This window comes from Trichechus manatus, unplaced genomic scaffold (genome assembly GCF_000243295.1).
Source record: "Trichechus manatus latirostris isolate Lorelei unplaced genomic scaffold, TriManLat1.0 scaffold00053, whole genome shotgun sequence".
NCBI classification, from domain to species: Eukaryota; Metazoa; Chordata; class Mammalia; order Sirenia; family Trichechidae; genus Trichechus; species Trichechus manatus.
The window spans coordinates 15,248,114-15,265,077 of NW_004443989.1; the positions used below are offsets into that span (position 1 = coordinate 15,248,114).

At 39.0% G+C, this 16,964-nt stretch overlaps 1 pseudogene; it reads right to left on the bottom strand.

The window, feature by feature from the left end:
• Nucleotides 1-16,964, bottom strand: part of LOC111820846 (immunoglobulin heavy variable 4-31-like) — a 73,136-nt pseudogene that overhangs the window by 13,204 nt on the left and 42,968 nt on the right.

Consider the following 16,964-nt stretch of genomic DNA (forward strand, 5'->3'; position numbering starts at 1 on the left):
TGAATCTGTGAAGCATCTCATAACATGGATGAAACTGGAGGACATTATGCTGAGTGAAATAAGTCAATCACAAAAGGACAAATATTGTATGAGACCGCTACTGTAAAAAGTCATGTAAAAGTTTACACACAAAAAGAATCTTTGATGGTTACGAGGGATGGGGGTGGTGGTGGGGAAATACTAAATAGACAGTTGATAAGAGGTATCTTTTGTGAATGTTGAGACAGTACACAATACCGGGGAAGGCAGCACACCTTGTACAAGCAAAGGTTATGGAATCTCCATAGACACATGCAAACTCCCTGAGGGAATGAATTGCTGGGTGGTGGGTTGTGGGGACCATGGTCTCAGGGAATATCTAGCTCAATTGACTTAACACAGTTTATAAAGAAATTGTTCTACATTCTACCTTGGTGAGTATTGTCTGGGGTCTTAAAAGCCTGTGAGCAGCCATCTAAGATACTCCACTGGTCTCAGCTCTTTGGGAGCAAGGGAGAATACAAAGAACAGGATACAAGTAAAAAATTAGTCCAAATGACTAATGGACCACGGCTACCAAGGCCTCCACCAGACTGAGTCCAGTATAGCTAGATGGTGCCCAGCTACCACCACTGACTCCTCTGCCCGTGATCACAACAGAAGGTTCTGGACAATGCTGGTGAAACATGTAGAACAAAATTCTAACAGACACAAAAAAGACCAGATTTACTGACCTGATAGAGACTGGAGAAACCCCAATAATATGGCCCCCAGCCACTCTTTTCTTTCAGTCGTGAAGTCGCTTCCAAGGTTCATGGTTCAGCCGGGGACTGGACAACCCCATATAACAAAACGGGACTAATGAGGCACAGCAGTCCAGGGACAGGAGGAAGAAGGCAAAAGGGGACAGGAAAGCTGGTGATAGGGAACCCAAGGTTGAGTAAGGGCAGTGTTGACATGGCGTTGTTAACCATTGCCATAGGGCAACATGTGCACTGTTTAATGAGAAACTATTTTGTTCTGTAAACATTCATCTAAAGTGAGAAGAGCAGTGTAACTGGAAAAACATAATCGATGTCACTGAAGTGTGCTTGCAGAAATTTTTGAAATGGTGTATCTTTGGCAAGGAATATTTCAACAAAAAAAAAAAAAAAAAGTCGAGAAGGGAGAGTGTTGACATGTCATAGGGTTGTTAAACCATGTCATAAAACAATATGTATACTGACTAATGAGAAACTATTTGTTCTGTAAACCTTTACCTAAAGTACAATATATATATATTTTTAAGCAAAAACAAAATGTATTTACCTGTGTTACTGATATTTAGAGTAAAAAAAGTAGATTTCTTGGGGTGAGATGTTAACTCATTGCAGTTTTGATTTGCATTTCTCTAATGACTAACGATCATGAGCATTTCGTCATGTGTACGTTAGCCTCCTGAATGTCTTCTTTGGTGAAATGCCTGTTTATATCTTTTTTTTTTTTTCTGTTTTTTAATTGGGTATTTGACTTTTTGTTGTTGAGGTTTTGCAGTAGCTTGTAGATTTTAGAGGTTAGACGCTGATCGGATTTGATGTAGCCAAAAGTTTTTTCCCACTCTGTAGGTTGTCTTTTTACTCTTTTGGTGACGTCTTTTGATGAGCATAAGGTTGATTTTTAGGAGCTCCCAGTTATCTAGTTTCTCTTCTGGTGTTTGTGCATTAATATTTATGGTTTGTATTCTGTTTATCCCATGTATTAGGGCTCCTAGCATTGTCCCTAATTTTTCTTCCATGATCTTTATAGTTTTAGATATTATATTTAGGTTTTTGATCCATTTTGAGTTAGTTTTTGTTCATGGTGTGATGTTTGGATCTCGTTTCTTTTTCTTTTTTTTTTTTTGCAGATGGATATCCAATTATGCCAGCACCATTTGTTAAAGAGACGGTCTTTTCCCCATTTAATGGACTTTGGGCCTTTGTCAAATATCAGCTGCTCATAGGTGGATGGATAAACATGTGGATTCTCAATTCTGTTCCATTGGGTCTATGTCTCTGTTGTACCAGTAACAGGCTGTTTTAACTATCTTGAGGTATAATAAGTTCTAAAATCAGGTAGTGTCAGGCCTTCCACTTTTTTCTACTTCTTCAGAAATGCTTTGCTTATCTGGGGCCTCTTCTGTTTCCATATGATGTTGGTGAATTGTTTCTTTATCTCCTTAAAAAATGCCATTGGAATTTGAATCTGGATTGCATTGTATCTGTAGATCACTTTGGGTAGAATTCATATTTTCACAACATTAAGTCTTCCTATCCATCAGCAAGGTATGTTTTTCCACTTACGTTGGTCTCTTTTGGTTTCTTGCTGTAGTGTTTCTGTAGCTTTCTTTGTATAGGTCTTTTAGTCTCTGTATAAATTTATTCCTAAGTATTTTATCTTCTTGGGGGCTATTGTTAATGATATTGATGTGGTGATTTCCTCTTCAAAGTTGTCTTTGTTGGTGTAGAGGAATCCAACTGATTTTTCTATGTTTATCTTGTATCCTGATATGTCACAGCGGCAACTAACTGTCGGGACGGTGAAGACAGTAACCAATGCCACAACTCTTACAGAGAAGTGGAGCCAGGAGGGTCACTCTGAGGAGTCGAACCCTGAACCCCGCTTCAGTCCCAGGAGTTTATTTTATAGTCACTACAGCAAGCAATAAAGCAATTAACAAAACAATGGGCTTTGGGTGCGGGCAAGGGAGAAGGAATTCAGGTAAATAAGCCAATCAGTAAAGGGACAATAGGTTTGGGAAAACAAATCGTGACAAGTCTCAACATGTTGGGGACAAGTCTCAACATACTGTGCAGCATAGAGGCCTGTGGGGGCTGCAGTTGTCAACAGTGAAGCCATGTTTAAATGGCATATATCCCCACACTGATACTTTGCTGATATCGTCTATTAGTTCCAGTAGTTTTCTTGCAGATTCTTTGAGGTTTTCTGTGTATAAGATTGCATTATCTGCAAATAGAGATACTGTTACTTCGTCCTTACCAATTTGGATGCCGTTTGTGTCTTTTTCTAGCCTAATTGCTCTGGCTAGGTACTCCAGCCCAATGTTGAGTAAGAGTGATGATAAAGGGCATCCTTGTCTGGTTCCCGTTCTCAAGGGGAGTGCTTTCAGACTCTCTCCATTTAGGATTATGTTGGCTTTGTATACCTGTTTGTTTGTTTGTTTTTTTACATTGAAGAATTTCCCTTTTATTCCTATTTTGTTGAAGTTTTTATCATGAATGGGTGATAGACTTTGTCAAATGCCTTTTCTGCATGAATTCATAAGATCATGTGTTTTCTGTCTTTTGTTTATGTGATGGGTTACATTGTTTTTCTAATGTTGAACCATCCCTACATACCTGGTATAAATCCCACTTTATCATTGTGAATAATTTTTTTGATATATTCTTGAATTCTATTCACTAGAATTTTGTTGAGGATTTTTGCATCTATGTTAATGAAGGATATTGTGCTATAATTTTCTTTTTTTTGTAGTATCTATACCTGGATTTGGTATCAGAGTTGTGCTGGCTGCATAGAATAGTTTGGGAGCATGCCATCCTTTTCTGTGCTCTGAAATACCTTTAGTAGTACTGGTGTTAACTCTTCACTGAAAGTTAGGTGGAATTCTCCAGTGAAACCATCAGAGCGGGAGCTTTTTTATTGTTGTTGGGAGTTTTTTAATAACATCTTGAATCATTTCTTTTATTATAGGTTTATTTAGTTGTTCTACCTCTATTTGTTTTCGTTTAGGTAGAGAGTGAGTTTCTAGAAATTTATCTATCTTCTCTAGGTTTTCAAATTTGTTAGAGGACAATTTTTAATAGTATGCTGTTATGATTCTTTTAATTTCAGTTGGATCTGTTTTGATATCACCCATCTCAATTCTTATTCAGGTTATTTGCTTTCTTTCCTGTATTTCTTTTGTCAGTTTGGCCAATGGTTTAACAATTTTGTTGATCTTTTCAAACAACCAGCTTTTAGTCTTGTTAACTCTTTCAATTGTTTTTTCTATTCTCTATTTTATTTAATTTTTCTCTAATTCTTATTATTTCCTTTCTTCTGGTACCCCATAAGGCCTTATTTTGCTGCTGTCTTTCTATTAGTTCGAGTTGTATGGTTAATGTTTTGATTATGGCCTTTTCTTCTTTTTGGCTTTCTGTTCAGAAAAGATAGTTTGTAATATTTTGATGCTTTGGATTCTGTTAAGGCTTTCTTTATGGCCTAACATGTGGTCCATTCTGGGCCCTATTCCACATGCATTGGAAAAGAAAGTACCCTTTGCTGTCATTTTGTGGAGTGTTTGATATATGTCTATGAGATCAAGTTGGTTGACTGTGGCATTGAGATCTTCAGTGTCTTTGCTGAGCTTCTTTCTGGATGTTCTGTCCTTCACTGAAAGTGGTGCATTGAAGTCTCCTACTAATATTGTGGAGCTGTCTCTCTTTCTAATGCTGTTTGTTTTACGTATTTTGCAGCCCTGTCATTAGGGACATAAATATTTACTATAGTTACGTAGTCTAGTGTATTGTTCCTTTAATCATTATATAGTGTCCTTCTTTATCCTTTGAGATAGATTTAACTTTAAAGTCTATTTTGTCAGAGAATAATATTAACACTCCTGCTTTTTTTTTTTTTTTTTTGGTGTTATTTACTTGATATATTTTTTCCATCCTTTGAGTTTTAGTTTTTTTGTGTCTTTAAGTCTAAGGTGTGCCTCTTATAAGCAGCATATAGACAAATTGTGGTTTTTCTTAATTCATTCTGCAACTCTCTGTCTCTTTATTGGTGGAGGTAGTCCATTTACATTCATCATAATTATTGATAGGTATAAGTTTAGTTCTGTCATTTTGATGTCTTTTTTTGTGTGTGTCATTGACAGTTTCTTTGTTCCCCTTAATTTTCTGTGTGGAGTCATTTTTCTTTAAGTATTTTCATCTTTTTCATTGTTGTTGATTTTGTATTTGCTGAGTCATTATCTTTTTCTGTTTTTTTATTTTGATGTGTAGAATTGTTAGTTTCCTTTCGGTTACCTTAATTTTTACCCATATTTTTCTAAGTTTAAATGACTCTTTTATTTCTTTATATCACCTTGACTTTCTCTCCATATATACAGTATATGACTACATTTTTAGCCCCTCTTTTTTGTCTTAATACTGTCATTTTTTACATATCGATGTCTCTGTTTCCCTATTTTCAGTGTTTTAGCTTTGATTTATTTATTTATTTTGACTCTCTATCCGGGTTTATATCTAGTTGCTCTGTGCTGTGTTGTAGTGTTGGGTTGTTATCTGAAGTTATTGATTTTCTAACCAGAGAACTCCCTTTAGTATTTCTTGTAATTTTGGTTTGGTTTTTGCAAATTCCCTGAACTTCTGTTTATCTGGAAATGCCCTAATTTTGCCATCATGTTTAAGAGACTGTTTTGCTGGGTATATAATTCTTTGCTGGTAATTTTTTTTCTTTCAAGGCTTTGTATTTGTCATACTATTTCCTTCTTGCCTGTATAGTTTCTGCTAAGTAGTTCAAGCTTAGTCTTATTGACTCCCCTTTGTAGATGGCTTTTCCTTTATCCCTAGCTGCTCTAAAAATTTGCTCTTTATCTTTGATTTTGACAAGTTTGCTTATAATACTTCTTGGTGATTTTCTTTTGGGATCTACCATATGTGGGGTTTGATGCATGTCTTGGATAGATATCATTTCATCTTTTGTGATATCAGGGAAGTTTTCTGCCAACAAATCTTCAACAATTCTCTCTATGTTTTCTGGTATCCCCCCTGTTCTGGTACTCCAATCACTCCTAGGTTTCCTCTTGATAGAGTTCCACATAATTCTTTGGGTTGCTTCATTTTTTTAAATTCTGTTATCTGCTTTTTCATGGAATAAGTTGGCATCAAGTGCTTTATCTTCAGTCTCAGTAATTCTGACTTCCATCACCTCAATTCTCCTCCTTTGACTCTCTATTGAGTTATCTAATTCTGAAATTTTATTGTTAATCTTCTGGATTTCTGATTGGTGTCTCTATGGATTCTTGCAGCCTGTTAAATTTGTCATTATGCTCTTCTATAATCTTCTGAAGTTCCTTCATTGCTTTGTCTATGTGTTCCTTGCCTTGGTCTGTGTTTTTCTTGATTTTCTTCCTTTTCTCTTGAAGAGTTCTGTATATTAATCTTTTGTATTCTACCATAGAAAATTCCAAGAAGTTCTCTTCCTCCAGAAAATTTCTTGATTATTTGATTCTTTATTTTGGGAGCTTGCTGAAGCCATCATGGTCTGCCTCTTTATGTGATTTGATAATGACTGTTGTCTCCAAGCATTAAGAAGTTATTATATTTATTTATCTTAAGTTTGCTTATTGTGTCCTAGCTTGTTGTTTTGTTTTGGTATGCCCAAATAGGCTGGTCATGTGAGTTAGTTTGATTATTGGCACCATTGAAGCTCTAATGTCCTGTCACTAGGTGGTTAGATCTGTTACTAGGTATGTGAGCCCAGAAGTCTGTTTATTTTTCTTGTATTGATTCAGCTCAGGTGTCCAGGTAGTTGGTCACCAAGTGTGTAGTGTAGGCTCTCACCTACAGTCTTAGAGAGGCAGGGGTGATTTGTGTAAGCAAGGGTATCTGGCTGTAGTAGGGAGTAATGCACTGAAGAAGGCAGGGACCTGACGGCTGTCCCTGAGTGTTTAGGAGGAAAATGTGCCCCTGTTTCCTAGAGTACATAGGAGGGTGAGTTTGGCAGTTGAAATCTGAATGTTCAATGCTGTTGACTGTAATTTCTGGGAGGCACCACTTATTCTTGGACCCCTGTTGCAGGTAGCTAGGTTGCATGGGTGGAGCTACCAGTCCTCTGCCCCCTGATATGGGTAGGTGAGGACCCTGCTTAATGGGCAGACCAGTGTCAAATATCAGGAACCTGCCACTTCACCATATAGCTGATACAGTTGAAGTTAGACTTCAGGTATATAGTCTGCTGTGCTGTGCTAATGAGGGCCTACACTGTTGAAATGGGCCCACACAGGTCTATGCAGAGGTGAAAGGAATTAAAAGTCCTTGGTCCCCTTATGCTTTGCCTAGGCAAGGAGCTGGGCCTACCCTGAGTTCCCAGCTTAGGGGAGCTGGCAGACTATTTTTTCCTGTTTGTTAATTTATTCCCTCTCAAGGCTGGGGGAATGGCACAGGGCACGTGATGGGTCCTACTTCTGCCCCAGGGGACTCAGGAACCACTGAAACCTGCCTGGAACTCGTTGCAGAGTGGAGGGGGCAGGTAAATGAGAGAGAGATTTTTCCCAAAGGGGGTATTTTTTAATCTTTGTGGTAGGTCAGACGCAGGTACTTATCTTTTGCCAATTGAACACTGCTTTTCACTGGTTCTGGAGGCCCAAGTAGACTCTCTGCTGCTCAGTCTCTCCCAATGTGGAAAACCCCTCCCAAGCACCACTGCTTGCCTCACAGTGCATGTCAGCAATTCGGCTTGAAGGGTGCAAGCTATCTCTGGGTCAGATCTGGCTACTCCTCACTGCTTCTGAACCATCTCTCCTTTTCCCTGCTGCTCAGTCTAATTCCTCAGCTTTGCCTTTGATGATCAGGGCTCCGAGATTATCATATATAATTGATTCACGGTATCTCTTGCACAATAATACATGGCTGTATCCTCAGCAGTTATGGAGATCAGTTGCAGGGAGAACTATTTTGTGGATGTGTCTCCTGAGATGGATATTGGACTCTTCAGAGATGGAGCATAGGCTGTGCCTCCATTATACCATATTTTTCACAATCACTGCAGCCATTCCTTCGGGGCTGGTGAATCCGGTTCCAGCAGTCATCATTGGTTGTGATGGAGAATCCAGAGACAGACCAGATATGGGAGAAGATCTGGGAGGGCTTCATTAGCTCTGGCCTGACTCCTGCTGGGTTAGCTAAGACAAAACACCTGGGGACAAGGAGATCATGGTGAGTATGTACCATCCCACACTCAGTTCCTTGAGCCCCTGAAGCACTCATCCAAGGAAGGAACGAACAGGCAGAGAAAGCTCCATAGCGTCTGCATGACCATCTGGAGGATGAAGACCACCACATAGGTCAGCCTGGCACCCGGATATTTCCGAGCGCCCCCAGGGAGATTTGCATGTGGGGGTCAGGGGAGTACAAGAAACTGAGCTGGGTGACAGTTGTTGGGTATTCCTGGCGCCTGGTGGTGGGAATGGGAAACTGTAGAACCTGGCCTGAGTTGATCGGTCTCCAGGTGTGACTGAGCCATCCTCTGACCTCTGTGGTGAGTCCTTCTCTGTCTGTGCTGCACCCTTCCACAGGACCATGGTGGGGTCCGTGGAGCAGAGTCTGTCGAAAATGGAGCCACATCCACACAACTGCAGTCACCACAACTTCTATAGCTTGTCCTGGCAAAAGTGAAAGGGGAGAGAGTGGCCTAAGGGACACAGAGGGAGGAACAGGGAAGGAGGTTGTGTCACAGCCATGGAGGGTCCTGACATCCAGGCTCCTGAAGGCCTTTCCTCATCATCCTTGTTGGATGATGCTTTCTTGTCTGTTGTTCCCTCTAGGATGAAATCTCTGGGAAAGAGTGCTTTTGTTTTGTTTTCCTCTAGTCATTGCAACAGTAAAATCAATAAGATATGAATGTAATACATAGTTTTGTGAGATTTGAATGTATACATTTTTGCCAATTTGTATTTAACTATTTAGTATTTTTATTACACACTTGTAGACGTTATTTTATATTAAGGAAATTCATCTTTGGTGATAGCATTTGCCTTTTTTTTCAACTAGCCATTTCTTTTGTGATATTTAATTATTTTTTCTTTCCATTTGGAGTTTGAGTTTTGTGTCCAGATGAATGGGCAAATTTTATTTTTTAAGTGTCAGATTTGGAAAATTAATTTTTATCCCAATATTATAAAGATTCATTTCTACTTTTATTCCGAGATTTAAATAACTGATCAATTTGTTATTTGTTCTGGTGGAATTTGTGAGGCAGGGATTAAATTTTATTCTTTCTAGAGAACTTTCCTTTTGTAACAAAAAAATTAGCTCAATCTGTTTTGAACAAATGATTTGAAATGTCACACTTATCACATTCTGAAGATTGATATACATTTTTTAATTTTATTAAGTTTTCTTTATATTTGTCAGGTTGTGCAAGTTTGTACTACAATTTTAATTTCTTGGAAGACCCATCATAGACAAGGTGTAGTTGCAGGGAAGCAGAATGCAGATCTAAGTCCCCTTCCCCCATCCCCTTGTGTTTGGTTTAGGCTGTAGCTCTGGGTTCCTGGAAGAGCTTTCTAAGGTACCTGCCCTTCAGGCTCATGTCTACACTAAGATATAATATTAGGTTCTGTATCCCAGCATTAATATAAGAACATGATCTCATTCATGTCAAATCCCTAGGAGGATGACCACCATGTTATCCCAGGCCATAACTGAGAAGAGGCTGCATCAAAGCTCAGGGCACGAGACAGAACAGAAAGCAGGCAAAGTGGCCCTCAGATAGTAGGAGGCCAGTGTCTAAAGCACATTTGAATGGAGCTGTGGGTAACTTCCCATCCATAAAGGGGGCTTGGGCAAGTGCATAGGGCTAGGAAGAGCCCTGAGTCCAGGATGCACTGGCCTGTGGAGGCTATCTTGCTCTGCTTCTGACACAGTCCTCCCTTTGCCTGCACACAGTAAAGTACTTCTCACCTTTTCCCTGGATCCTTTTCCACAAGGCTGTGAGGTTTAAAAGAACTTATTCCATATGACCTAGGAAAACTGACTCTGGAGGCTCCTCACCCAGCCTTCCCAAGAAGGAGCTGCAACAGGTAGTCCCACACTGCATCTCTGTCTCTGAATTGCACCTCCAGGATCTGAATCGATGGACCCATTAACCTAGCTTCTCAGATCAAGAGCTTCCTTATGTCCTGCTAGAAATGGGGCTGACTCTGCAGGGGAAAGGTATCTTAAGAGACCTCGAGTGTCTTTGTGAGGATGACATGGAGAATATTGATCTCCTTGTTTCAGAGCTGGATTTTTTGAAAGACAATGTAAGTTGCAGCTAAATCTTCCAATAGTTTTCTCTTTCCTAGAAAGACAGACAGATACCTCTTACTCCACTTTATGGATGTAGTGAAAGTTTCCTCTCTGGCGAGGTTGGATGATTTGGTGTCTCGGCTCAAGACTATAAAGTTTTGCTATATTTGAGGGGAAGCTTCTCACAGGAAAGGTGGATCACCTGGATCTCCCTATGCTTGGCAGTGATATTCTCAAGATAATTCCACTACAGAAAACCCAGGAAGATGGTGGCCAGACTTAAAATTTCTGACAGGAGAGGATAAATGCATTTCTATTTGAACCAATAATATGAGATTGTATATATGTGTTTATGTGTGTGTGTATGTATGTATGTATGTATTCCTAAAAAGCAATCTCCTCAGTAATAAAAAAGCATCCTTCCAGATATTGCTACAAGTCAAAAAGCCATGAAAATATCCAAAAATTATCTAATCTGTTTTTGTGATTCATTCCTATATATGAATATATCACCAATGCTACAAATATTTAAGGTAAATCTGCAAAACAAAATATAGTTACTGTCACGGTTTGAATTATGTCCCCCCAAAAATGTGTGTATCAATTTGGCTAGGCCATGATTCCCGGTACTGAGTGATTTTCCTGTATGTTGTAAACCTGCCTCTATGATGTTAATGAGGGAGGATGGGTGGCAGTTGTGTTAGAAAGGCAGGACCTGATCTATAAGACTGGATTGTGTTCTGAGGCAATCTCTTGAGATATAAAAGACAGAAGTGAGCAATTAGACGGGGGGACCTCATACCATCAAGAAAGCAGTGCGTGTCCTTTGGACCAGGGTCCCTGCACAGAGTGGCTCCTAGTCCAGGACAACACTGAAGAGAAGAAGGCCAACAGAGAGAAAAAGCTTTCCCCTGGAGCTGACGCCCTGAATTTGGACTTTTAGCCTACTTTAACTGTGAGGAAATAAACTTCTCATCGTTAAAGCCATCCACTTGTTGTATTTCTTTTATAGCAACACTAGATGACTAAGACAGTGACTAAATGCAGAATAAGGCAACCAACAACAGCAATATCAAAGAGGAAATTTAGATATGAAATCTGTAAAGAGAAGAGGAAGACTTGGAATTTAAAAAAAATCAGATATTAAAATAATAGTAAAGAAGAAGACAATTCCAAAAATAAGAACATAAATTTAGTTAAAGTAAGGTGTGAATAAGAAAAAGAACACTTTGGAATTTTAAATATAATTAAAAATTCAGGTAAAAGCTTTAGAAAATTAAGTTGATAAATTTTAGAAAAGTCAAAGCGAAAAGAACACAATTTTTAAAAAGGAAACAAAAAAATAGTCCATTGTATCCCTATACCACAATGTCTTTTTACATTCACATACATTCTTGGATTAGCACTTTAATTTTGCATCTTCTGCTGTCCAACTTCAGGTCTGGCTGGAAGGAGGTGGCATGTAACATGTGTTGTTTGAGCTGCATTTTAGGTTGGGGGGACAGTGGACACTGTAGAAGACCCTGAACCATGCCTTTTTTTGCACAGCTACCAGCTGCCATTGGGACCATGTTGTCAGGGAACCTCAATTCGTTCTATGAAAAGACTCTGCTTTTACCAAAAACAAACACAAATCACAAAAAAGTTTAGTTAAATTCATTGGTGTGTGCTCTGAAACTAATCTGTGCAACAGTGGATGGGGCTGTGATTCTGCAGGAAAGGAAGCATTCCTACAGAGCAGCAGCTGACAGACCAGTGGCCCAACCCTAAAAGCAGGAGAAAAGGGGTTAAGACTACGTGCGTTGTCCATCGTTGTAGATTTGATCTACTCTATGCTCGGCTCTGTCAGTGGTGTAGTAGGTATTAAATCATTGAGGGATTCAAAAAATAATAAAGAAGCTCTATAGGCACATCTAAACTCCTAGAAGGACTAAATTGCTGGGCAGAGGGCTGTGGGAACCATGGTCTCAGGGAACATCTAACTAGATTGGCATAACATAGTTTATAAAGAAAATATTCCACATTCTACATTGGTGAATAGTGTCTGGGGTCTTAAAAGCCTGAGAGCAACCATCTAAGATACTCCACTGGTATCACTCTTTGGGAGCAAGGGAGAATGAAGAAAACAGGATGCAAGGGAAAGATTAGCCCACACGACTAATGGACCACATCTACTATGGCCTCCACCAGACTGAGTCCAGTACAGCTGGATGGTGTTTGGCTATCTCCACTGACTGCTCCGACTAGGATCACAAGAGAGGGTCACAGAGCTGGAGAAAAATGTAGAACAATATTCTAACTCACAAAAAAAGACCAGACTTACTGGTTTGACAGAGACTGGAGAAACCCCGAGATTATGCCCTCTGGACACCCTTTTAGATCAGTAATGAAGTCATTCCTGAGGTTTATCCTTCAGCCAAATATTAGACAGCTCATAAAACAAAATGATTCTAATGGGGCACGACAGCCCAGGGACAAGGACTAGAAGGCAGGACGGGACAGGAAAACTGGTAATAGGGAACCCAAGGTCGAGAAGGGAGAGTGTTGACACGTCATGGGATTGTTAACCAATGTCATAAAACAATATGACTACTAACCGTTTAATGAGAAACTGTTCTGTAAACCTTCATCTAAAGTATAAAAAAATTAAAAAAATAAAAAAGATCAAAATGCGCCTATTGCATTTTTACTTGAAAAAAAAAAAGCATTTTACAAGTTTAATTTATGTTCTACAATGAACACTGATGTTATTATATGTGAGCTTAATTTACTGAACTTTTATTCCCTGTCCAGGATTTTTGCTAAACATTTTGTGTGCAGTATCACATTTTCACATCAAAATTCTGTGGTAAGAGATCATGTGCTGAGCCAGGAAGTTGAAAATTTACCTCAAAAATATGATTATTTGTCACAATCAGGCTCATTTAACAATGACCAGCCATTTTTGGTCAAGTAGACAGAGGAAGGAGCTGTCTGTCCACAACAGCGTGTTTAAAGGTGGCCCTTTGTGTTTAAACCAGACATCAGGTGGATGCTGTCACCTCTATAGTTGTGATGAGGAACGAGGCCCTTTGGTCCAATAATATCCATGCAGAACCTCCCAGTCCTGTGCACCCAACAAGTTACCCATAATTATTCAACTTTAGAACATTCTACATTCATACAAGACAGAGGATTTTAACATCAAAATATAAAATGAGGGGAGGCTTGGCCAAGATGTAGTTAAATGGTGGTAGTTAAACTCTCTCTATATCCCTCTTACAACAAAGACCCAGACAAACAATTGATTTGATTCTATATCAATATCCAGGAGCCCTGAACAAGGCAAAGTTGAGAACTGGACTGAGAGGGGAGACAGTTTGGAAGAAGCAAAGAGCACCAGAACTGCAGCAGCAAAACTGCAGCTCTGCAGCCACACCAGTCTGCAGTGAAACAGGCAAACAGCTGTGCTGTGCAAGTGCCCAGGAAGCAGTTTCCACACAGAGAGAGACACGGCAGCAGAGATTCTGCTTGGACACTCCGAACCAGTGAAAAGCAGCTCCCAAGTGGCTAAGATAAGTACATGCGTATGGCCTTTAACGGGGATTTAAAACAAAGCCCATATGGGAAAAAGCTCTCTCCCTTTTACCTCCTCCATCCACGCTCTGCACCGGGAGTCTGCTGGGCTAGAAGTAGATCCCAAAAGGCACACTGCCCCATTCTCCTGGCTTTGGAGAGGGAACAAATAAGCTACTGGCTCCCCTAAGCCAGGAACACAGGGTCGGCACAGCTCCTTTGCTAGGCACACGTACAAGTGGTCCACAGACTCTGAGTGCCTTACCCTCCTGTGTAGACTTGTGGGGAACCATTTCAACAGCATTAGCCCTCACTACCACAGTACAACAGAGCAAACATCTAAAGTTTAAGTTCAACTATTTCAGCTGTGAAGTGGCAGATTTGTGACCCTTGAAATAGCCCCACCCCTTAAGTAGGCACTTTTATCGATACGCAAAAGGGGCTTGAGGACTGGTGGCTTCAACTAAACCTCCTAGTGCCCTCAAGTCTTTACCGACAACAGAGTGGGGTGCTCATAGTCCGGCTGCAAAACTCACCTACCTACTCACCCTAGAGAATAGTGACATGCTTTCCTTTCAGACTCTCAGGGACAGCAATCAGCCGCCTGCCTGGCTCAGCACGTGATCTCTTGCCACAGCTATAGTCCAGTGTCTGCACCAGTCACCCATGCCTCTCTAGGAGTGTGGGTGAGAGCCTGCATCACCCATTTGGTGACTGCCTGGACACCTGAGCTGAATGCATATAGGAAAATTTAATGGACTCCTTTGTGCACATACTTAGTTATAGAACTAACTACTTGGTGACAGGACATTAGAGATTCAAAGGTGTGAATAATCAAACTAGCACACACAATCAGCCTATTGGGGCATATCAAAACAAAACAAAACAAGAAGCTAGGTCTCACTAAACAAATATAAAATAAAATTATAATAACATATTGGTGGCTCAGAGATAACAGTCAATATCGAATCACATAAAGAGCAGTCCATGATGGCTTCAGCAAGCTCCCAAAATACAGAATCAATAAATTATCTGGAGAAAGAGAATTTCTTAGAATTACCAGAGGCAAAATACAAAAGACTAATTAATATACAGAACTCTTCTAGAAATTAGAAAAGAAATTCCAAAGAATGCATAAACTTCCAAGGAACACACAGACAAAGTAGTAGTGGAACTTAAAAAAGTTATTCAAGAACATAATGACAAATTTAATAGGCTGCAAGAATCCATTAAGAGATAGCAATCAGAAACCAGGAAGATTAACAATGAAATTTCAGAATTAAACAACTCAATAGAAAGTCTTAGGAGCAGAATTGAGTCAGTAGAAGTTAGAATTAGTGACATTGAAGATAAAGCTCTTGACACCAAATTATTTGAGAAAAAAATCAGAGAAAAGAATTTTAAAAAATGAAGAAACTCTAAGAGTCATGTGGGACTCCATCAAGAGAAATAACCTACAAGTGAGTAGAATACCAGAATGGGAGGGATACAAGAAAATACAGAGAAAATTGTTGCAGATTTGTAGACAGAAAACTTTCATGATATCATGAAAGATTAGAAGATATCTATCCAAGATGCTCATCGAAACCCACATAAAGTAGATCCCAAAAGAAAGTCACCAAGACATATTATAATCAAACTTACCAAAACCAAAGATAAAGAGAGAATTTTAAGAGTGGCTAAGGAGAAAAGAAAAGTCATCTACAAAGGAGAGTCAACTAGAATAAGCTCGGACTACTCAGCAGAAACCATGCAAGCTAGATGGCAATGGGATGACATATATAAAGCCTTGAAGGAAAATAACTGCCAACCAAGAATTATACATCCAGCAAAATTGTCTCTCATATATGATGGCAAAATTAGGGCATTTCCAGATAAACAGAAGTTCAGGGAATTTGCAGAAACCAAATCAAAATTACAAGAAATACTAAACGAATTCCTATGGTTAGATAATCAATAACACTAGATAACAACGCAATACTAGAACACAAGACAGAGTAACCAGATACTGACTCAGATACAGATATCAAAAATATATCAAAGCTAAAACATTGAAAATACGGAAACAAATATAAATATGTAAAAAAGGACAACATTAAAACAAAAAAGACGGACATACATAAAATGGAGACATTGATTTTTCATTGGGAGGGGAAGTTAAGGCGATATAAAGTAATAAAAGACTGGAATAAACTTAGACAAATAGGAGTAAATATTAAGGTAACCACAAAGGAATCTAACAATGCCACAAATAAAAATAAAAAAGTAAAAAAAAAAAAAAAATCCAGCAAACACAAAATCTACAACAATGAAAAAGACAAAAGAGAAAAAAATACATAAAGAAAAACAACTCAGGGCAAGAAATTGAGGGGAAAAAAGAAACTATGAACAACACACAAAAAGAGATATCAGGATGACAGTACTAAACTCATACCTATCAATAATTACGCTGAATGTAAACGGACTTAATTCACCAATAAAAAGATGGAGAGTGGAAGAATGGATAAAAAAGCATGATCCATCTGTATGCTGCCTACAAAGAGACACCTCTTAGACTTAAAGACACAAACAGGCTAAAACTCAAAGGACGGAAAAAAATATATCAAGCAAACAACACTCAAAAAAAAAGCAGGAGTGGCAATATTAGCCTCTGACAACATAAACTTTAAGGTAAAATCTACCACAAAGGATAAGGAAGGTCACTATATAATGATTAAGGGGTCAATACACCAGGAGGACACAACTATAATAAATATTTACACACTCAACAAGAGGGCTCCAGAATACATAAAACAAACTCGAAAGCTCTGAAGACAGAGATAGAGGGCTCCACAATAGTAATAGGAGACTTCGACACGCCACTTTTGGTGAAGGACTGAACATCCAGAGAGAAGCTCAACAAAGACACGGAAGAGCTAAATGTTATAATCAACCAACTTGATCTCACAGACATACACAGAACACTACACCCACCAGCAGTCAAGCATACTTTCTTTTCCAATGTCCATAGAACATTCTCCAGAATAGACCACATATTAGGCCATTAAACAAACTTTAACAAAATTGAAATATTACAAAGCATCTTTTCTGACCATAAAGCCACAGAAGTGGAAATCAACAGCAGAAAAAACAACGAAAAAAGTAAATAAATAAACACACGGAAACTGAACAACAGCTTGCTCAAAAACTATTGGGTAACAGAAGCAATTAAGGATGGAATAAAGAAATTAATAGAATCAAAGGAGAATGAAAACACATCCTACCAGAACCTTTGGGACACAGCAAAAGCAGTGCTCAGAAGTCAGTTTATAGCAATAAATGCACACATATAAAAAGAAGAAAGGGTCATAATCAAAGCATTAACCCTACAACTGCAACAAGTAGAAAGAGAGC